The sequence below is a fragment of the Thunnus albacares genome, chromosome 24 (assembly GCF_914725855.1).
Source record: "Thunnus albacares chromosome 24, fThuAlb1.1, whole genome shotgun sequence".
NCBI classification, from domain to species: domain Eukaryota; kingdom Metazoa; phylum Chordata; class Actinopteri; order Scombriformes; family Scombridae; genus Thunnus; species Thunnus albacares.
Window position 1 is genome coordinate 2,290,961 of NC_058129.1, and position 24,276 is coordinate 2,315,236.

General features: G+C 38.6%; 1 protein-coding gene across 2 annotated transcripts in view; it reads right to left on the minus strand.

Annotated features, from left to right (window-relative positions):
• The window catches only part of LOC122976466 (double-stranded RNA-specific editase 1-like), a 74,474-nt gene extending 52,044 nt beyond the window's left edge, over positions 1-22,430 (minus strand). The window contains exons 1-2 of one of the 2 annotated variants that reach the window (XM_044344967.1): positions 22,204-22,430; positions 13,399-13,474 (exon numbers count right to left, since the gene is read on the minus strand). The gene's annotated coding sequence lies outside the window, so the exon portion shown is untranslated. The remainder of the gene's footprint in view (positions 1-13,398; positions 13,475-22,203) is intronic. The other variant, XM_044344966.1, reaches the window with a different exon arrangement.
• Between the last annotated feature and the right edge of the window lie 1,846 nt (positions 22,431-24,276).

Below are 24,276 nucleotides of genomic sequence, written 5' to 3' on the forward strand. Positions count from 1 at the left end.
AAATGATTATGAAATAAAATAAGGGACTCGATTAAAATCAATCAAAGGAACCATTCAGTAAAACAAATACGTGATGAAAATGCACTCAGGGATCATATGAGGTGAAACTTTGAGGTTTAATATAAATATTATATAATCCAGCAGTTCAGGATGCTGCAAATGCCATGTGCATCTCTGTGAGCAGGATTCCTCATCCAGCAGACTCCTCGTGCCTGAGCTGCAGGGGAATGCAGCATCCTCAGAGCTTTCTCACATGGCTGCCTGCTGACCTTAACTGTCCTCCACAATCCAACAGGGACATTTCAGCTTCAGCCATTGCTGAGCCTTTAAAAAACAGGACTCTGCGCCTGGTTAGGGAATCTGTGTGGGTTTTAAAACTCTGCTTGGTCCACGCGGTCATTACACCTGTCACCAGGAAAATCAAATGTCCAGCTGTGATCCAGACAGAAGCAGTTGCAGAAGAGAAGCATTCGCAGATGCAGGTTTCTGTCTTTTTTTTGCAAAATCCCATAGCACAGATGGATGCAGAGCAAACACGGGGGGATGTCTGTAGCCTACTTTCATACATTTGCATATTTTGCAGAGTGGGGAAGAGGCAGTTGGGTTTATGAAGAGGGTGGGGGGGGGGGCTGATAAGGACAAAACAGGGGAGCTAGAAATCCAAACAATTCAAACCCCTTGAGGTCAATACAAGGAAAAAAATCTATTAGACACCAAACCAAAATGTATTCACAGCACCAAACTTTTAGTTATTTTTGACTCATTTAATTTATTCATGCGTGTTGTCTTTTCACTTGCCCATGAACACTTAAGTCCTACAGTCTTGCATATTTTATGTGTTCACAGATCAGCACGTAAAAAAAGGACAATGCAACCAATCCCATAATTTACACAGCAGCCGGTGACTGGGGGGAAGGGGGCTCACACAGACAGGCAGGGTTTCCATTCCCCCCTGCATCTAATCGGTTTTCTAAAAATCATTTTCAAAGGAGGGAGATTAAGTGGTAGTGGTGCTGCGAGCTGATGGAGGAGCGTACCTGCCGCGAGGTAGTGTGAGGAAATTATCTCCCAAGGAGAAACACAAACAAACATACAGTACATCAAGATGCATGCGTGCATCTCGAGGTCTTACAGGTCTAAAATCTCATGGTTATTCAGACCTGGCAGGGGTGTGTGCTCCTGTTTCAGTGTGTTAGTGTCACCTCTAACTCCATAACCTTTCCATGAGGACACAAAGTGCTCTTTTACTTTACTTACTTAAAGAAGCACACCACCTATTCCACACAGAAAGCTCATTTTAGCAGTGTTGGACAAGTTACTGAACATTAGTAATTAGTTACAGTTACTAGATACTTCTCTCAAAAAAGTAATTGAATTACTTTACTACTAGGGAAAGTAACTTTTGCATTACTTTTAATGCAACAGTCACATCATCTTTTTAAACAGCAGCATTACAGAGCATGACTAATTCATTTCAATGGAATAACAATGATGAGCTTATCCACCCACAGGGGCGAAGAAAAAACCAATCAAATTCTTCTCATCTAGTGAACTCTGATGAACACTGACATGCATATTTGTGATGATGACCTATAGTAAACCATCTTGAAACAGCCAGCCAAAACAGAGGAAGCTATCATATAAGGAATGCACCAATCCAATGTTTTATATCCAACACCTCGACTCAGGGTATCTGCCAATACTGATCAATACTGGTGCTCTACTTGTTGCCGATTTTAAATCTGTACACCTTGCTGCATGGAATTTATTAGAATCACTGAGTTGGTAGCTGGAGTGGCTGAATAATGTAACTGATAGTGGAAACATTTCATTTTACATTGATATTGACTAAGAAACTGTGTTTAATTGATCAGTCATGTCATGGCTGATACCAGTCCGGTGTATTGGATCTGTCCATCTACCTCTATAAACTGGAACACTGCACTGCTGAAGTATTAACAGCTCCACAAAAGAAGCATGTCTTGTGGTCAGTTGTCTTAGTCAACAGTACAAATACCACTCTTTAATATTAACTTATTGTCTGGTTTAGGGCTGAAATAATTGATTATTTTTTATTATCGATAAATCGGTTGATTGTATTATTTGATAAATTGATTGATTACTTGGTTTCTCAATGTCAATAAATTGTAAACAATTCCAATCACAAATGACCGCAGTTAAATTAGTTAACTAAGGACAATAATTACAGGAATTATCAAAATAGTAGTGGATACATTTTCTGTGGATCGACTAATAGCAGTAGTTTGACTCATTTTCAGCTATTTTGTGAGGAACTTTGCGGTGTCACTCTCTGGTGTGATCACAGCAACTACAGTAAATATCAAACCGAAAGATGTCTGGATCACTTCATCACTACTGACACTCGAGAGCACATCTGATGGACTTTCCATCTGCGGCGAAACAAGAGGACTTTTTGAAGAATGAAACAGACAAAACTGTCGTCATTTTCACCTTGAATTAACTTTATCCTTGTTTTTGCCAGAGTTTCCCTCTGCAGCATCGGAGACAAAGCTGTCAGCTGTGCTATTTTTACACGAGGAGAGCTCATTTGATCTCATCGCAGTACTCATGTCACCACTTCTGACTGTGTTTGGAAGTGTTTGGAAGGTTAAATTGTGGCAATTATTTTTTTTGATTTGCGAAGCACCTGTGGATGCCCTAGATCCAGTAAAAACAAGACTACAGGTCTGATGTCCCTGCTAGTGCTGCCCAGAGACTGCAGTGTTCATTACACACCACAGTAGTACAGTGTTGAACTGATTTTTGCTGTTCTTGGGGCCTTGCCAGAAGTGTCAGATTAAACATGTAAAGTTTGTGCTAAATAGATTGTTGCATATGCTTTGTTTATGCTTTTATTTAAAGGCCCCCTCCACTCAAAAATATGTTTTTCTTCTTGTTCCTACGGTTGGATTTTTGAGCTTCTCTGAGCAGAATGATGTATGTGCAGTTTGTTTTCACACACTGTGCTCATTGAAAATTGATTTTTAAGGGGTGGGCCTATGAGCAGGAACTAGTTTGGAGCCAATCTTGGTCCAATATTCAGCTTACACAAGTGTGATATGTAAACTTGAAGCCTTCAGTGCATGTTTATCCAGTGCAGCTTTTTGAGCCTGATGAACTGCAAAACCATTTCAATCCACAGTAATGTGATTGGTCCAATTGGGAATCAACAAACGTGGAGTTACAGTACAATGTTTTCAGATGGGAAAACTCTTAAATGTGTTATTTTATTCTTATAACTTGACTGAGTGTGTGTGTGGGGTATCCTTCAGACGAAAGGTATCATTATCAAGTCACTCTGTGTCTCCCGTCCTTTTATCTTTTTTTTTTTCTTCATGTTGGGAGCTTTTATCTGTGCAGCCACTCCGCTGAATGAGTCCCCAGAGCGCTGTTGAATTACGCCGGCACACAGGCCGTTCGATTGGCTGTCTCTTACTGTATTGGAAAATGTCTTGATGGAAGCGGCCGGGCCGAGGGGACACTTTGCTGACAGGGCCCGACACACACATACCGCCAGCCCACACACAGAAACACACACGCTCACACATTAACTGTATGCCATTTACTCTCCCACTCTCACTCCCATGCTTTATTGACATTGAGATGAAAATGAAAGTACGGGGCGCCCCCCGGGGGACACTCTGCTCCAGGAGAGGGTCACATACCTGCGACCTTCAACATTACAACACATCGGTCACAGGCTCTCAGTCCGAAAATCTAATCTGCAGGAGAGTTAATTCAATGTATGGGCTCGCATCAGTGTTCCTCTGCGACCACAGCTAGATAATATGTTTGCATCACCAGTATTGCTGCTGCTTCGCTAGCAGGTTGCTGGTCTGGTCCACCCAACGCTATTATTACTGATAGGAGTGATGCCACAACTACATAAAATAAGATCCAAGTTGTATAAACTGGAATTATCCTTTAAAACATCACTTTGGTGTCATAATTTGAATTAATGAGTAACTGAAAGAAGAAATTGACATTAATCAACAATGAAAAGAATCAATATGTGCAATCCTACTTCCATCTTTCTTCTCTGTATTGGTTGATTTTCATATATTGGTTCAACTCTCAAAAGTGGAACAAAAATAGATGGGAAATTATCCTGCTGCAGTAAAAAAGACACAACTAGAATAAGAAAATACTGAAGTAAGGCGCCAAGACAAAGAGTGCACCCTCAGTGGAGAGGAATGTTGAGCTGTTTTGCTTCTAGCGCCACCGGTTTCTCAAAACTAATTAATGCCAATGAAGATAACCCTGAGTTCCGATTCGATACGGCAGCAAAAATGACTCAAACCCTCCACTGTGCTCAGCTTTCTCCTCACTCAAAACAAGCTATTTACACTCTTTAATTTAATCACAAAACTGGGTGTATCAGAGATGAGATTAGAATGTTATTAGCTAATGAGGCTCTGATTCACCCTTAGAACAGGTACCTGGTATATACTGTACTGTAGCTATCAGTGCTTTCAGGCAATGGGACAGATTTATTGAGAAAATGACATTGAGCAAATGCGCACTGCAGTTTTCAATATTATTACAAATCAAATCAACTTTGCGTTACAATAATCATATATTGTGCTCATTAATAAAAGCATAATAGCCTAAAGTCTCACTCTACTCACAAAAATATGTTTATCTTCTTGTTCCTACAGTTGGATGTTTGAGCTTCTCTGTGCAGAATGATGTATGTGCAGAGTTTGTTTTCACATTCATCTCTGAAAGTGAAAAGGTTTCTCTGAGATCATTGAAAATCAGATTTTTAGGGGAGGGCCTACAAGCCTACAAGATTTGTGACATCACAACTAGTTTGAAACCAATCCTTGTCCAATATTCAACTTACACAAGTGTAACGAGGAAACTTGAAGTTTCCAGTGCACAAACACTGAGAATGGACTTTACATGAAATGAGAATGGACTTGTGTCCAGCAATTAAACTTTTCGAAATGAACAATATTTGCATAACAATAGATCCTGGAATTTTAATGAGAAAGAGGAAGGTGTAATTTTAAGGATTATGATAATTTAACTTCTTGTTATTCAAAGTGCTTATATACATCTTAAAACACGTCTTGAGGGGAGTTTTCTTTCTAATAATGATTTTTAGTCACATACTAGCCTGCACTATGTTTACACCTGGTCTTCAGAGGCAGAGAATTTTCCCCACAAAACTAACAGTTGCAAGTTGCATGACCTTAGTAAATCTAACAGAATACAAAAAATGCTGTCGAATGAGTGACACTGCAGGGGGACAGCAGTGGAATGTGAGTTGAGCTCCCCATGGTTCAGGTAAGGCCTGCATCCTTTCTTGCAGGCTCTTAGGTGAGCTTTTATACCACAGTAAAATGTCTCAGGGTCAGAAAAATAAATGCAAAAGAAAGTTTTTGGGACAGTTTAAAGAAAGGTTCATGTTTAAAGGAAAGAGATACAGAATTTCAGGTGATGTTTTTGAATAGCAAACAGCTGGTTACAAGAGAGGCACATTATCTACTGGCTGTACTGAATTTATTTATATTTTTGCATATATCAAATAGCTAATGTAAGTGCTTTTTTAATGTTCATATTAGTTTCAGATTTACAATATTAAAATTACATCTTTGAAATCAGAAAAAATCCATGCGATACAAATTCTGCTTAGGGGAATTTATATAAGCGAATACATACTGATACATACTTGTGTAAGTGCATGTTTGTGTATGATAGGAGAGAGAACGTGCACACGTGTACAATTATGCATAATGGTAATCTGTCTTTCTCGGTGTTAAAACCAAATCTTTGGCTTAGATATCTCCTCCTATCATTTGTGTGATCCTCCTTGAAATGCACATGCAATAGACGCACAAACACAACCCCCGCCTGCAGCGCCTGTTTGATAAATACCAGCAGCTAAGCCAAGGAACTGCCAATTAGATGTCTCCAGAGTCAAGCAATTACCAAACCTGGGCGTAAAATCCCCAAACCCTAACCTCAACCCTCATGTCCCTAAATATTAAACCAAATTCAAGTCCTCCCTTTCTCTCTGAAGTACTAGAGAGCTTTCCAATTAAGTAACTGTCTCTCCAGAAGAGGTATTTTTGAACCTCTCCAGGTAGTCTTCTCTTATCACAGAGGTTGCACTCACAAAGGTGGTAAACGACCCGACTAGTTGTCTTAGACTAGAGACTTCTACAGTACATTCATTAACAAACTGATAAATATTGTTTGTCTGAGAGAACACGCCATCATCTCGAAATGAAAAGGGAAAAGTACAGTTTTCAGCCATTTTGGCTCTAGCCCAGACTGAAAAATCTCAACAATTATTGGATGGATTGCCACAAAATGTGGTTCAGACTTTCATGACTACCGCCAGGATGAATTGTTGTGGTGATCCCGCAGCTTTTAATCAAGAGCCATAATCGGGTCAAAATTTTAATTTGTCCAATACTTTGGACAGAACTAATGACATTCCCATTAGCCTCAGCTGTACTTTGAGTAGAGTGCTAACTGGGCCAGCTCAATAACCTCAGGACGTCAATGCACCCAGCCAAGAAATGACTAAAACGTAACACCCTGTAAATCCCCAAATTGTTTTACACTTCAGTTTTTGTACTGTTTAAACAAATTAGCTATGACGTGATAATTCATGAGCTTTAGAGCTGCTGGTAGGCAGATTTATTAAAGCTTGGACAGAGCCAGGCTAGCTGGTTCTTCCTGCTTGAAGTCTTTATGCTAAGCTAATCGCCTTTTGGCTTTCACTGATATTTACCATACAGACATGAGAGAGGACTTCATTTAACATTGGCATTGTGAGCATGTTAGCAATTAGCTCAAAGCACAGTGACTGTAGACGTTTGGTCTCTTTTTTTTGATTCAGGCTATGTAGCTAATGTTTTGTTTTACACGTCAGTAAGATTTAAAGCTAATGTTAATAAAGTGTAGACTGGTCGGGGGAAAGAGTTAAATATCAGAGATAGTTTAATATTATTTCCAACCTAAAAGTATTTTTTATTCAAGAACAATGTACAGCAAGAATTCTAAGTTCATCCGTTTGAAGGGGATAACTTGAATAGGTTACGGCACATATGAAGAAAACCAAGCCTGAGCTTTGCTTCAGATTGAATTACTATGCTGAATATCAAAGTTCACACAAACACACTTGTCTTAAACACAACTACATATGCCCTTCCTTTTCCCTGCGCTCTGTTCCTCAGCAGACAGATGTAATCTCTGGCCTTCTCGCCTGTCTGCTCCATGTGGCCGCCGGTCATGTCATCTGCCAGAGGAGGAGGAGGAGGAGGAGGAGGGAGGATGAAGGCTGAGCTTGTCCGGGTGTCTGGATGGCTTGTCTCCTTGAGGGGCTGCATTACAGACACTGACAGTCACAAGCTGGAGGTGTGAGACAGACAGCAGCGGGTGGGGGAGCCGAGTAAAGTCGAACATTTTAGGGATTTTCGTACTTTAACGAGATATGAACAGCAGCTAAAATTTGGCTCTCTGACCAGTATTGTGATTGCAGTATAAATTGCGATTCTTTTTCATAAATTAAACAATTCGGTTTTAAAAGATACATTTGTACTAAAAGCATAATATATCATGTTTCTACATGAATAAAATCAGATAAAATAATACTGTTTCTGTTTGTTGAGACTCCCCTACTGAAGGTCTGTATGTTAGCTGCATACAGTAAGCTAGCATTAGCGTACGTCTTCTTCTTCTGTCTCCTCTGACAGAAGGAGCTTGAAACAATCATACGTATGACGTGTTTCTCAGTCAGTAAGCGATTACAGCAAGAAAAAACATGTTTCAATGTTTATTTGGGCTCCTGACTGTTGTTTAAGACAGACTTTCAAAATTGTGATCCTATCCTTTTAAACCTGTGACAGCTTGTTAGGATACTGTTCAGTTATATTCAAAATTTGGACTCATGTAATTTGAAAATTGCTCTTTCAAATTGCAACATAAAACAATAATTCATTCAGCCCTAACAGGAGTTGTGTCTAAAATCACTGCCTATATATTAATATATTATAATATAATAATATAATAATATTATCAACATAATGAAAAAAGTAGTATTCCTTCACATTCTATAGATAGATTTCATATTACTGTCAGTGATAACACAAAGCGATGATTATTTATTAATGTCTAAAATCTGGATTTACGGCTCGCTACAGAGTAAACACTTAGTGTGTGTTATATGGGGATTTTAGACACAGTCACAGCCTCTCTGCTCCACCGTACTATACAGAAACAGAAAGTCACCTTGTCTCCATGCAGAAGCAGCAGCCAGGGGTCCAGTCCTGCCCTCCCTGTCACAGCGTGGCCCCTGCTGGCCCCCATCTGACGCACTGACACCGCGCACACAGCACCCTCGTTTCCCGTCCCCGAAAATAAGCTTGATGACATACAAGCAGCAGAGCATCAGCTGCTGTGATGAGATCCTGGCTGACGTCTTTCCGTAGAGATAATTACATTTTCGAAATCTAATTTTTTGTCACGTTTTGAAGCCGAGGTTGCAGTGATGCCGCACACCCTTCCGTCTGACCTTCGTCTCAACTCCACAACGGAACAAGCTGCCTGAGAAGAGTCAGACAGTCCTTCCCTGCTTTCTATCTGTCATAATATAGAAAAACGCATCTGAAATCTGTCTCGATATTCAACATTTCATCCTTTAAAAAGCTCCACAACACTGAATCAGCAAACCTGAGCTTATTTGAGTAAATCTTCAAACTGCTACCAGCTCTTATCCTGATTCCCAAACTGATGGACCACACACACACACACACACACACACACACACACACACACACACATATTGATACAGGACTTGCAGAACATCACATTAAGACGCTTCACAACTGCGCTCATTTGTTGTCTTGTAGAAATGATTACACCGAAATACTGGATTCACTCTGCAGTGGTTGCATAAGCAGCTTGTGGTAGCGTCCTGAGTTAACCTCGTCTCCGCTGCTGTATCTGACTGTAGCGCACGATTTGCAACCCCTTAAAATCCACCTCCAGGCTCCCACTTCAATCACAGTGTGGTAAAGAAGTGGAGCAGGCATGGAGGATCGAGGTCGAATCAGGGATCCTTCGCTTGACGTCTGACAACCTCACGTGGACAAACGATGATGCAGCCATGTAAATACACGACCGGCAGCCCCAGAGCATGAGATCGGATCCTGGCAGGACCAGATCGGACCGCCACAGGTTGTTGTACTCGTTATGATAACCAAAGCATAGATTAACTGAAGTGATCAATTGTCAGCTGTCTGTCTGAGTAAATGCTGACGAACAAAGAGCTTCTATAAAAGGAAAATGAACTCAAATTATAAAAAAAGTATAAAATCTCTCTATTTACAGTAAAGCAAGACAAGTTGTTATTAAGATACAGTCATCACAGGGTCAGTGCTCCCCTGCAGACATGTATTAAGACATATAAAAATACTCTGCTTGGAACAATTTATGTGTGTCTGATATGGTTTTTCCACCAAAACAAAAACATAATTAACATTTTAAAATGCTTAAAAATGGCATCTACTTCTTCTCCCTCATTAAAAAGTTCCAGAATCTATGAATATGCAAATATATATTTCATTTCAGAAGTCGAACTGCTGGACACAAGATATCTCCTGCTTCACTGAAAAGTCCATTCTCTGTGCATGTGCATGTGAATTCATTTACTGTATTGTTAAATCAAATCCGCAAAATTATTTTTTTTTTCCAATTTCATTTTCCGGCAGTTTATTTAAATCATTTAATTTTCTAGCAAGGCTAGATAGTACTCTAGCAATGACCAGGGGTACTCTAATTTATCCTGGCACACCAGACATTTTGGTGATATTGCTGAGACTGTATTCCTGGTGGCTTTCTTCTTGCAGATGATGCAAGAAACAGTCACTCTATTAAACTCCATGGAAAAAGAATGAATTGTCCTCCTTTCTTGAAGCAAATCTGGGCTGCAGGTCAATCTTTCTTTTAGGTTGCAGTTACAGTAGCTGCAGCCTGCTAAATGTTAAATGTAAAATAAATATCAAACTTTTATGTTACAATTTTGCAGTCGTGCAAGACGATTAAAATGCTTGCTGTAAAGCAAATGGGGAAAATCTAAACAGGATAAAATAAAGTAATAATAATAATAATCTGCAGGCCGGATGAAAGTAACTGCTGCTAAATGCTGAACATGTAGGGAGGCCTTATGAAATGGTCTCGCACGTCAGACCCTCGATGTTGATGTAACAAGTCAATTATCATTTATTTACCATTTCCATGGCTGTTTTGGTGTTGAACTCGATCTTAAATTTAACAAGGTGAAATTATCAGGAAAAAAAATCCCATCATGTCTGAAGCCCAAAGTGATGTCATCAAATGTCTTTTTTTTTGTATCCACATAAGATATTCACATAAGCCGAAGAAAAACTCAAAATCCTAAGAAGCTGGAATCAGTGAATGTTCTAAATTGACTGAAGCAGTTAATCAATTATCTAAATTGTTGCCACTTACTGTAATTTTCTGTTGGTTCACTAAATTAATCATCTTACAGTTGGCACTAATCAGACTAACATATTTCACTGCAAGTGAAGATACTGGATGCCTCAAAGGATGTTTTATACAATGATTTCAACTGAAATTCATGAAAGTCAAAGCAATATGGGACATTTATACATGACATATTCTAAAACCACAAAAAAAAATTAAAATGTCACATCTGTTTAGGTGCAGCCTTATTCTGTTCCCGTCACTGTTCACAACTTTAACACCCAGGATGGAACTGAACCAAACTAAAGTAACAAAGCTGCAGACGAGTCATACTGATTTACTGTCAGTACAATGTGTTCTGACATTAGCAGAGATTGTGCCTGAATTGCAGAAACGCTGCTGCACAAAAAACAGCAGAATTACTGAATGTAATGTGGCAGGGGTGAAATTGTAGAAGATCATCTACCACAGACAAACGCAAACAGTAGATATCAGTGGAAGCTCACCATCAGACAGTCTGAATAAAAAAAACTGCACTAACCTGCAACAGCATTAGATATCAAGAGTGTAATTCAATATTCATGTGATTACTGTTCTCTCCGATGAGCTGTCAATCATTCGTGACATCCCCTGACAGTTTGGAAGTTAGGATTTAAGGACATTTGACCAAAGAGGCTTTAAAATCTTTAAAAAGGGAGAAAAAGATGCAACATGGTGGAGATGATCTTCCTCACCTCGTGATACTGAACTGAGTGATCTGTTTCCAAAAAGATACTTTTCAAAAACATCTGATACTGACAGTCTGGGTTTCAAAACTGACCGAAAACAGCCATAAAGTCCAAAGAATAAAACAGAATTTGAAAAACAACCAGTTTAATTAGACACATCAGCGATGGAATGAATTATTCAGTGTAATGACAAAATACTGCAGTCAAGTTTAGTTAAAACATGCTAATGTTTAGACAATTTAATTTCAGTTTTTCTGATTGGGTCTGTGGATTTTTCACCTTCAACCTATAAAATGGGACCAGATAAATATCATCCTGTTGTCATAGTGACCAGGACTGTGGCCGGGTTGAAGATGATAAAGGGCTTTGACCTGCTGTTATCATGACTCTTCATAAATCACATAAACAGTAAACTGTGTCAGGTTTGCCCTCCAGAACACGACCATCTTCAATACTCATGTCAAGCGACTGTATGACACACACTGTGTAATAACGATCATGCGGATATCCGGTTTAGCTGCCCTGCACAGCACTAAACAAACCCATGCATTCATTTTAATAATCAATAAATGTCTGCCATCTCTTCTTAAGATACACTACTGAAGACCAACATCAGCTCTCAGGCTTACACTCATCTTTCTGTGGTCGTTCCAGCATTGACTGCCTCACATGTCTGTCTAATGATTAACATTCATATGTTACAATTCTGCTACATGTATGTTCAGCATTTGTCCAAAAACACCACCAATAACAGCTGCTGCTTGCCTGCTTCCAGACCTCTGACTCACATCTCGCATATCCAATTTCTTTAGCATTTCAAATAGATTAATTAAATTAGGGCTGGCCAATATATCGATATGCTATCGATATCGTGATATGAGACTAGATATCGTCTTAGATTTTGGATATCATAATATCATGATATGGCATAAGTGTTGTCTTTTCCTGGTTTTAAAGGCAGCATTACAGTAAAGTGATATAATTTTCTGAACTTAACAGACTGTTCTAGCTGTTCTATTATTTGCCTTTACCCACTTAGTCATTATAGCTACATTACTGATGATTATTTATCAAAAATCTCATTGTGTAAATATTTTGTGAACGCACCAATAGTCATCCTGCAATATCGATATCGAGGTATTTGGTCAAAACTATCGTGATATTTGATTTTGTCCATATCGCCCTGTCCTAAATTAAATAATTGATTAGCGAAGTGAAACAAAGTGGTGATTCTGTCTGATTATCAGACAAGCTCACCACTGCTCATAAAGCTTATAATTGTTAGTAATAATTAAAGGAAACCTAGATAAGTGCTTTTCTCATCTGAGCTTCAGTGTAGACTGAATTTTTACTAAAGATCTGATTTCATCTACATTCAGCATGCAGTATGTTAAGTACATGTGGTCCTCGCTTTTCAAACTCCTTCTACTTTTATAGTTTCAGTCTGTTTTACTCACTAAACAGTGCCCTCTTACTGAAGTGTGCTTATATTGTTTTTTTTAAAGTCTGTTTTCACAGCCAATGCTTCAGGACCTCATGACAACTGAAGGTGTCTACACTGTAAAAGTGAATGATGTCTAGTTGAAGGCAGCGCTCGGCTGGCTTTGTGTAATTATTGGAGCTGAGAGGCAATGAAATCCTCAGCACTTCCAATATCTCAACACAGATCATAAACTGTTGATGCAGCACGGTGCCGCTATTACATGCTCAGTTTACATCTGCTGCATTCTTGACATCAACAACACACACACACATGCCTGTACAGTATGTCCTCTCTCACACACTCAGAGCCTCCAGCCTTAAAGCATGTGTGTTCAAATATAAAAAAAAAAACTGCAGTAAATCCTCAGTCAGATGTAAAGTGGTGACTGGGCCTGAATGCATCAAAGAGCAGGTGAGGGAAGAAAAATCAGAGTGATAAATGATTCAGCAGCTAGACATCTAAGCATTGATAGCCTGACTCCCATTAATGAGAGCCGGCGTTCCCTGTGCTTCATCAAAGTGGCGACCTATGAAATATTAAAGCGAGCTCGACAGCAGCACAACACGGCTCTACAGAGGGCTGGGCGTGACCTCCTGCTAAAAGAAAGTGAAGAAAAAAAAAAAGAGGAAAAAAAAAAAAGAAGGAGACGGGAAAAGAAGGAGAAATAGCGCTGACTCGAGTATGGATTCGGGGAATACTCACATCGGGTAGTCTGAGAAACTGAGGCAGCGAAAGCGAGGCGAGCGCAGTATCGACACGAACGGCTGGAAGGAGAGGTCTGAAGATGGGGAAAAGGAGATCAGTATGATAGATTTACAGATATGGATCAGAGCGTTCATTTAATTTAGTTAAAAGGCTTAATTTCTGCAGGCGAAAAAGGGCAAATGTCACTGTATTAAAGACAGAAACCCTGATGAAACTCAACAATGAGCTGGGAGGGTGTTATGTGATTTAGGTGGCTACCACAACAAATCCTGGAAGTATAATTTTAATGTTGAACGTTAAAGACGTTTGTGATTTCACTGTACTTTTGCGGTTAATCTTAAGTCGAAAAGTCCCAAAGAAAGGATAGACTATAAGGCCTTTTTACATACACCACGATTCCTGAGGCAATTCACATCATTTAAAAAATATAACACTGGATGTAACACTATACACACAGTACAAGGAGAAATTTCCCTCTGCTGAAATGCTGCACAGCTTCACAGCCCAGTTCAACCTCTGTCTGAAAACAGGCCGTTTTAGCTCCTGTCTCGTTAAGGCCTGCCTTGTTCTGGGAAGTTGTCCCTCCACAGACATCCGCCACAAACCATGAAACAAACTATAGTAACAGGATTTTACTTCTTTTTCTCGTTATAAAATAACAGAAAACCACAAAAAGCATAATGTGTTCCCTTTAAAGTTTTTGCTCATAACACACTTACAGTAAGAGGAACTCTATGCTAGGATATAACCACAGCTGTTTTGAAGTCTTTTGGGGCACATCTTAAAGGTCTTTATATACTGAGTGATTTTAGGCTGTCCCACATGAAAGTTGACAGTTGTTATAGAAACATGGTGAAATCTTTAGTGGTCAATCCCAAACACTGGTCCTTTATCACACTGTGAGACATGTCCACAGACATGTGGAGCATTCGCAACCAAACACATCAAATTTAGAAGTTGAAGATGAAATTCAAGAATTTAGGAACAAATAGTTACAATGTGATTGCAGCTATGACCCATGTCAACAAACTAACTGGTCAGATGTTACCTGGCACTCCAGGAAGACAGCATCAGAACCGCTGATTAGTTGTCAACTATTAAATTTATCTAATCTTATTTTGATCATCGATTAATAAAGTGATTTTTTAAGAAAAATGTCCAAATTCTCTGATTTCAGCTTCTCAAATGTGAATATTTTCTGGTTTCTTTTGTCGTCTATGACAGTAAACTGAATATCTTTGGGTTGTGGACTGTTGGTAAGGACAGAAGAAGAAATTTGAGGACATCACTTTGGGCTTTGGGAAACAGTGATCACCATGTTTCACCATTTTCAAATATTTTTTAGACTAAACAACTGATTGATTAATCAAGAAAATAACCAACAGATTAATTGATACTGAAAATAATCATTAGTCACAGCCCTCATGGGACATCTCTAATGTTGATGCATTTAAAGAGCAGAGATTACAGCTAAAAAGCTGGAAGGATGACATTTAAGATCTCATGGATAAAAGAAACCAGCAGTTACAATGAGTTACTACACCTTCTGCTGCACTGATAAAACTTCATGGGAGCTAATCACAGGAAAAGGAGGCATTACTCACTGACATAAGTAGGAAATCTCTAAGATCTTGGAAAACCAAAACTAATTATTAAATCTTTTTTAAATATTTTTCTTTGGTAAGTTTAATTGTCTGTGGCATTTGGAAATTGCTGCTTGTTGTCTGGCAGCACACGAATCATTTCCTGTTATTTCCCTGTAAGTATGTTGATCACTAATACAAGATAATGATACATGCTTTAACATAGTGTAACAGTTAGTAGAGAAGTCAGTGAACTGACTCAGTAATGTCGTCATGTTGACAGCAATAAACATTAGCTTACATTAGCCACCATAAGCTAATGGTCATTCCAGACCAAAAGCTATAGAAACAAGACTGAAACAAGGTGTGTTTTATTGTTTATGAATGTACCTTTTTCATTTTTTAAACTTGCTTTCAAAATCCTACAAACTAAAATCTCTCCTCAGTCTATGACACATATATTTTGGCCACTGAAAGGATGCACAGAGATCTAGTTTCCGATACTTCCACCCCTGCTGCTGTGAACGGGACCTGATGCAGATTTACATCAAATAAAAACGGCCTGACATACTTCCAAAACACACAGCACATTTGCACCTCTGACGGTGTGATTTTAAGCCTGTTTTTAGAAGCCATCTGCCATGCCGTCAGTGAATTTCACAATGAGATCAGCCTTCTGCCCATCTCTCTCTCTCGCTCTGGCTCTGTCTCTGACTTACCAAGCAGATCTAATATTAGCACACTGACTCAAATAAAAGAGGGCTCTATCATTCTGCTGTATGATTAGAAAAATAATGAGGTCTGGACTGAAGGAGCCGGTTCATAATGAATGACAAACAAAACGCTATTCCTGCTCCTTGTCACACTACAATCACTCTTTCAGCCTTCATTAAAACAACTCTAGCTAGCAGTGCTGTGAGAGGAAGGACAACTTGCCGCTCTGTGAAATCCCGCTCAGGATCAGAGGATCAGATCTGGCCGGCGTGTAGCCTCTTGTCCTCCGTCAAGACTCTCACCTCTCTCTGAGATAAGGGCACTTCCTTTTTGCCCCGCCGTCGCCCCAGGACAAGCCTGTCATTAAGATAAAAGAGGAGTGCTTGCACATCCCTGAGCACCTCAACACTCCTCTCACTCAGTGTCAAGTTCAAAGGTGGATTGTTAAGGCAGGAAAGGGAAATAGTTTGGTTAAAGGAGGACAGGGACACAAGAGCAAAGGTGTATGTTATAGTAATTTGGGACATGTATTAATGTCTCAACGACACTTAAACCAAAACCAGTAAAAAATTCAAACCTTTTCAGATTCAGCAGTGTATACACTTTGTGCTGCTGTGATGTTCCATACAATTAAATTTGATCTTTTTCAGGCCAATTAATTCTAAAATATTCAATGTTTCTCCCATAATGTTATGTCTTTAAAATGACTTAGTAGCACAGTGTTGTTATAGTGCCACAAAACCTCCTAGACATAAGTGATTTGAAATGCTAAAGGCCTTTTCCAGTACACCATGTTCAGACTTAGGCGTATTTTGTCGGAACTCGGTGCAACTCAACACCACTGTACCTTGATACTAAGATGCAGTCATTTATGTTATCCAATATGTAATGTATATTATAAAATAAAACAAAATCAAACATAGACCACACTGATTTTTATTGATGCGCTATCTGTACATAAAAGGACCAACAAAATCCACAGCTGTAATGTCCAAAAAAACGCATGAACCTTAACTTTGCAGCAACAAATGTTATAGTTCATCTCTAAGACCAATTTATCTTCCAAAAGGAATCATAACAAAATGCTACAGAGACATCAGAGGCACTCAGAATGAAAGTGTTGGAGCAAATTTCCTAATAGGCATTATTGGGTTAAATTGACCACATATTGGAAATCTAAATGGTTACTTTCTCGCCTGAGACAATCTCAAAATTTAATAAAGTTACACAATAGCAGTCCTAGGATGAAAATTCTAACAGCTTGTAGCCAGGCTCAAAATCTCCGGCATCACCGCCGGGTGGTGCGAAATGCATTCTGGGATACTTGGTTCAAGTCTGCTCCTAAATAAAACGGACAAGAACACTTCTGGTCATTTGGACAGAACTTGGCTACATGTGGACTTTGAATTGGAGCAGCAGTTGTGCTGTGACTGAGAACAAGAACACAAGAACGAAGACTGAGAAAGGCCTCAAATGTCGGTTTCTTTTAATCACAACCATGATCTTTCCCTAACCTTAACAAGTAGTTTCCAAAACTTAACCATAGAGGTAGTAGATGAGAAAAGAAAGTCAGTAGACAAGAAAAGATGCCATGTCATCTGGGCATTCTTTGTCTTCAATGGGTACGCCAGCAATTCAGTGTTATACTTCCATAAAGTTGGGCAACCTACAAGTGATAGATGTAAATAAGCAAGGTCAAATTCAAAGCAGAACAGGCTAAGACATCCTGACTTTTAGTCCCTGATATGGGTCAGCTCCAAAACACACTGGATCCTACAATTCCTACAATGCAAACTCAGCAGTGTCTTTCATTAGACATCCCTGTATTAAAACAGAAACATACTCACACAATCAAAAGCTTAATCATTCCCATCCACTAGGAAACACTTGCCAATATTTATCTTTATTGCAAAGACAACATCAGCCATCTCCATCAGCAAATATACTGGATTACATTCCAAACCTTGTCCCACAGTTTAATACAAAAGTAAATGTTGTCAAGCCGGACATGACCAAACAAGCCATGATCTATATTTGTCAGCTCCTTGTGTTGCCCACAGTGTCCTTCCTTTTCAGTCCACATCCTCATGAACTGGACTGCACAGCGGAGTAAAGAAACTGACTGACTGAGTCATGTAAGACATGGGGTTAAGCTGAAGGCACATTAATTGTCTAAAAGAGGATTCACCAGTCTACAAAATGCTCAGACCACCCAGTCTGCCCTGCTAAGCCCCGAGAGTGGAGCCTCGCAGCAGTCCGCCAGTCTGCCCAGGATTTATTCCAAGATACCACGGGGTGACTATCACTAAGTAAGTCTATCAGATATCAGTAATATCAGAGAGCGGATGGGCAGAAAAAGAATTAAATCACTTTAAAGTTCCCTTTATACCTTGAGGACATTAACTGGGTGGATATTTTGTATATTAAACACAGTTAATTAAATGCTGAAGCAAATCATGTCTCAAGCAAATGTGCCAAATATCATCTAATTCATGAGAATTTGCTGCTTTTCTCTCTTTTATAAGCTTTATAATGATTAATTGATCAATCAGGAACATGCTCAGCATATTAATTAAAAATGATCAGAAACTTTAGTTGCAACCCTACATTTTTCAGTTGTCCATAACTGTATTGATGTAAGAACCTGATATAAGGATGAAGGTCCGTAAATATATGAGATGTAATTCCTCGACTCTTATTTCAACTCTGCAAAACACTGGATTACGTTCAATGTTATGTTATGTTATGTTATGTTATGTTATGTTCATTGTTAATGTTTTAAAACTTCTGTGTTAGGGAACTTGTAAAGGTTGGGGAAATATGGTGTTTAGGGTTAGTGAACACTGAATGCAGGTTTGTGGCAGAACACAAGCTCGATGTGCTATACAGCCATCCTCCACCCCAACCTTCACACCATTACTTTCCACTTTCCACCGCAATGCATAAAGGACACACTACTTCCTGGCCTGCAGAATCCTCCAATATGAACATAATTCCTACGATAAAATGCAGCTTATTTAAATATACTTGCCAAAGTACCTTTCTTCCAAATCTACATCCAAGTCCATCTTTCTTAGCGGACAACACCCTAGCCCGGGTGTTGCACACACCCTGGGTGTGCGTGAAACCAAGTAGTTCATTTGACGCGTCGTCCAACCACTTCTAAAAGGCAAAAGTATTTACAGCTGTTCCCAACCGCCACATTCAAAGGCAGGGTGAAAAGTCTGCCATTATAGGAGTGTGGTGGTGAAGGGGGAGGGGGGGGGGGGTGCTTGATCATCAGACAATATCTCTTTGATGGCATTCATGATCAAGCACTTGGTTGTAGCTGGAAGTAGTTGTGTGAGGAATGCTTATTAGATTGGTTTTGAAAAATTTGAAAAATTGTCAATTCCAACATGGGAAAGGTGTGGGGGGAGGGGGTTTCAGACAATATTCGATGATCAGACAAGCACTTCGTTTGAAGCAAACTGACACCATAACATTTATGAGTAGAGCTGAATATTGTACCTCAACACTTTTTTGGTATCAAGCACAACAAATCCAACATCTGGTCAGATTGGTAATCTTCTTTACTTATGCTTTGATTATTTAGTTCCTGATTTAAATAATAATTTCATCTTGTTAAGCTACTTGTAAAGTTCTTGTACAGCTGTTTATGTTTAAGCAACATTTAACATTTGAGAACTCCTTTTGTTAAATGATTTTTGAAACATAAAGCTGCAACGATTAATTGAACACCAACTATTTTGGTGGTTGATTAATCATTTTGAGTAATTTTTTTAAGAAAAAAAGGCAAAATTCTCTGATTTCACCTTCTCAAATATGAATATTTTCCGGTTTCTTTAGTCTTCTATGACAGTAAACTGAATATCTTTGAGTTTTGGACTGTTATGGTGCAAAACAAGACATTTGAGGACATCACCTTGGGCTTTAGGAAACAGTGATCGACATTTTTCACCATTTTCTGACATTCTATGGACCAAACAACTAATCAATTAGTCCAAAAAATAATCGACATATCAACCAATAATGAAAATAATCATTAGTTGCAGCCCTAAAAAAGGTTCTGAATAAAAAAAAGTAAAGTATAAAAAGAAAGACAGTATCATTTTGGTATTATTAGCAAAACCTGACGTCAAACAGCCACAAGTATTGAAATATTTAAAATAATACCCAGCTCTATTTCCTATATAACCTGGATTCATGTTTGACTGGTGTGCTGTAAACCTAAAGGAATGAGTCCAGTTTTGCTAAAGATGCCCACTGATTGAGTCACGCTTAACCAACTGTGAATACGCATGCATGGAAGTGAACATGCATTCTGTCATCCGCCTTTTTAGTTCTATTTTTGTGCATGTAGGCTAAGTGGAAGACAAGAGCAAAAAAGCCTGTGGCAAGTTGAGCCATGCCATGCAGAGGCCAGAAGTAATTGCAGCATAAATGAATTTGCCAAATCGGCATTCTGTTGCAACCAGAGGCACTTTTCCTCACAGGGGAATAACACAGGATGATCACTCTTCACGCTAGAATCCTCTTTTAATGTGTTACGCATAACTTATGCTGGTTTCAGAGTAAACTAATGTTTAACTCACCCGTTGTCAAAGATAAGCATCATGAATTTACAACTTTAACAACCTCATTATATTGAATAACAGGGCTTTAATATTGATGACAGTAATAGCACAAATTGATGAGGTTTTTTTGCATCAGTGAGTGTATATTCATTTGGAATTAAATTGTTTGCAAAGGGAATATAGAAAATTAAACTCCCATTAGAACATTCAGTCCCAAAGTCAATATATCTCTGTTTAAAATTCAGTCCAACTGCACTGGGTTGTATCTGAAATGACTTTAATGCTTGTAGATGATTAACATCAAACTCATTTTAACCATGCTTTATAGTGTAATATTGATTTTAACCCTCACTTTCCATTAAGCTTAGGCTACCAATGATTGTCATTAGAGCCAGTAGCACTGTATACAGTGCAAAAGGGAAGAACGGAGGGGGGGAAATGCATATTTCCACTCATATAGATGAAAATTGGCATTCCACAATGATGAGTAACATGTTTTTACTCAGATCTGTGACTGTACAAAACAGTGTGGACGATGTGGGCAATAATATTTTCACCAGAGGCGGAAAGCAGAGAACACAGGCTCAAAACCTGTGATAAACAAGCTGTGTAGCAACTACGTGTGATTATGGTGGTTTAAGGCCCTGACCGTGTCATCGAAACGCTGGTGTTCAAGACCAGCACGGGTCATCTCTCTCTCCTTATTTCCTGTCACCACTCTATCTTTACACTCTTGGTTATAATAAGGGAATAAAATTAAACAAAAAATAATTTCAAAAAACAATGTATGATTTTGTTACAAAGCAGTGAATGTTAAGTTAAAATCCTCAGTTGCTGAAATTTGCCATAAAGGTGTTGACAGCCGCTCCAATGTGGTCCATGAACATATCTCAATCAAAATGTGATGCCTCCATCCTTTCTTTTAGCAAAGCACATTCTCTAGAAAAGTTGTCATTCATTGTAGGTTCCTCTACTCATTGATCAGGCAGCATTTGCAATAAAATTTCATTTTTATAAAATGTTTCTTCTTTATTTATGCTACACATACCTGTTTGCCTTGTAAAAATGAAGCTTTTCTGCTTGTTGGGCTGCGTCTTAATGATTATGTGGTCGAAACATAAAGGCTCATTTCATCATTTCATCTGTTTACCAATATGAAAATCAAGATTAATTGTTCAGGTTTTCATAGAGTTTAGTGTGACGTTCATCAGCAAACAGGACAACGCGCGACTCAGGATTTGACATTTGCATTATTGTGGATTTAAGATCCAGAGAAGTCTCGGGATCCTTCATTGATGTCCTGCTGAGGAGTCGTCCTAAACATGATTTATTAAATGAAGCATGAACGTGAAATAACTCTTCAAATATTGCGGCATACACTACATATTTCAGGAGTCGTGCTCGCTGCGCTTCACTTATCAAGAGAAAGTCAAGCCAAACGTCATTAAATCAATCGTTAATTTAAGGAAATCTTAATTATCGGCAAAAGCAAATTCGTCATGAATTAAGTCAAGCGCCTGCCTTCTTCATTTGGGTTGACTCTTCAATTCGGCATACAGATAACACATATTGCAGCAGTAGGTACAATAATACATGTGTTTTGCCTGTTGTATCCCCAGTTTTCTTCCGCCAGAATTCACTGCGCTGTGCAGTGGTGAGCAGCGTTACTCTGTTAATTAAGTTGTAATTTCACAAAAGCAACGCTGCTTCGGATCCATACACACATGCCGTGTTGATCAGACTGTTGTATTTGTTAAACACGTATCGGGTTGTGTTTCAACACCGTGTGCTTAAAATGTTACGCAAAGAACGTTTAAAATGATATATTTTTGAATGGAGTTTTGAGTTATCAGATGACAGCCGCTATAAATGTGTGAACTCAAGCAAAAAAAATAAATGATAAAAGCAACCCGTTGCTGGGTACTTACGGTGAGCTTCTGTGAGAAGGTGTTTTCAGTCAAATGGTATGAGAAGTCTGTGCTAAAGCCAACCGACCGGTCTGATGCAGGTGATCCTGCAGCGTCTGGACTCCGCTGCGCTCAGTGCACGGCTCGGATCGGGAGAACACAATAGTGGTGGAGTGTACGCTCTGCGGGGTGAGGGAGGGGAAAAAAAACACACACACGGAATCACTGGGCAATATCACCCCGGCAAGGTCTTTCCTGGCTGCTCCAAAAACTGCCTTTTCTTATTGGACAGGCGGAAAGAGGTGGGCGCAGAAACATGAGGCCACATTGGCGCATTACGCACCAGCACACACACTGATTGGACACACTCGCCTATATAGTGACAAAAATATGTTTTTATATGCCATGTGTAACACTAGCTAGGTTTTTATAACAACCAGACTAAAATACTCCAGTGTATATAATTATCCTCAGATAAGAAATAGGAGGAGATGCAAATTTGTAGTTTTATTTTCTAATAATAATTCTCACAAAATTTCTGGAGCATGTGTCTAAATTTTCAACATACAATCACTGTTTTCATTAAACATAAAACATACACATTTTGTGCTGTAAATCAAAACTGTACCAAACCCTAACATGGTTCCAATAATGGACATTTTTAAACAATTCTGTGCTAATATATAGATACATATACAGAATTTTAAGACTAGTAGATTATGTAGCTGTTACAAACATTTTCAATTTGACATCAAAAATTATCACCAACAATCCAAATTCAGGGTTCACTTACTGGAGCTTTCAAACATGCTGCATGGTCTTCATCATTTTTCAGTTGCCATGGGGATGGATCCAGTATTCAGCCAGGCTTTGGCCCAATAAAGGAATTGTACAAATCTGTAGGCTAATATTTTCATACATGCTCTTTTGTTTGTTTGTTGCATATTTTAATACTTGATGAAAATAAGTTGAAGTCATAATAAACAGCATGACAGTGGAGCAATCATCAGTGATTCTGAGGACACTCTGGTCAGTTATCTACTGTGTTCTACTGTGAACTTAGTACAGCTGAGGGTAACAATGCTGTGGTTTTGTTACAGTTTTCATGTTGTTTTTGTTGGCTGTGAATCCCAGTGGACATGGGATAATGAGATTTTATTGTGTTGGCCGATGTGAGCTAAACACTCACAGGTGTGCCTGCTGTAGAGGACCACAGAAGAAGACCATGTGATACAATAAAAGCTCCAGATAATGTAAATGGACCTTGATTTAGGATTCTTTTGTGAAACTATAATTTCTAAGGTCAAGAATGACGTTTGAGGCTTAAATATCATTAATGTTTTGACGCTTTCATAATGAGGAGAATCAATAGAAGTTAAAGTTGAAGGACAGTTTTCTTTCTTTTTTTTAAATAATACATGTAGTTGAATTTTAAGTTGTATTGTCAGTTAAATTGTACATCTGTCTGGAATAATTATAGGTAGGAAGAATACTATGGCTGGTTTGTAATGACAATTTTATTAAGGAAACATTGTGTATATAAATAATAATAGTCTAACTCTACAATGTGACTGGTTATAATTATAATCATAACAATTATAACGATTTAAAGATGACCTGTAATTGAAGATAAAATGAGTTATATGGATATAATTCAGCTCTGACCATCTGAAATGTGAAATCTGGCAGGTCAAAACTTAAATTGAAGATATGTTTGGTTGTAGTTCTGACTATTACTATCAATTAATTGTCTTTCTGGATGTCTACAATTAAGATATCACTCATCAAATATCTATTGTATATATCTGAAGTGGACAGGTACTACTCAAAACTGAAATGGAGATTATTTCATCCGACATATAGTTGATATTTCTCATCTATCTCAGCTATTTTTCATATCCTTGTCATTTTTCTTCATGTGTGTATTTAATTTCCTCATTTTACTATGTTCTCGTTTGCTGTTTCTATTTACTGTTGAAGCAGTTTAATCAGCCAGTTTCCCCACAGGGTTCACTGTCATTTCATCTAGTTTAACCTTATTACCGAGGTTTAGATCTGTGGATAAACCTGCACTTTTGCATTTATTCAGAGCAG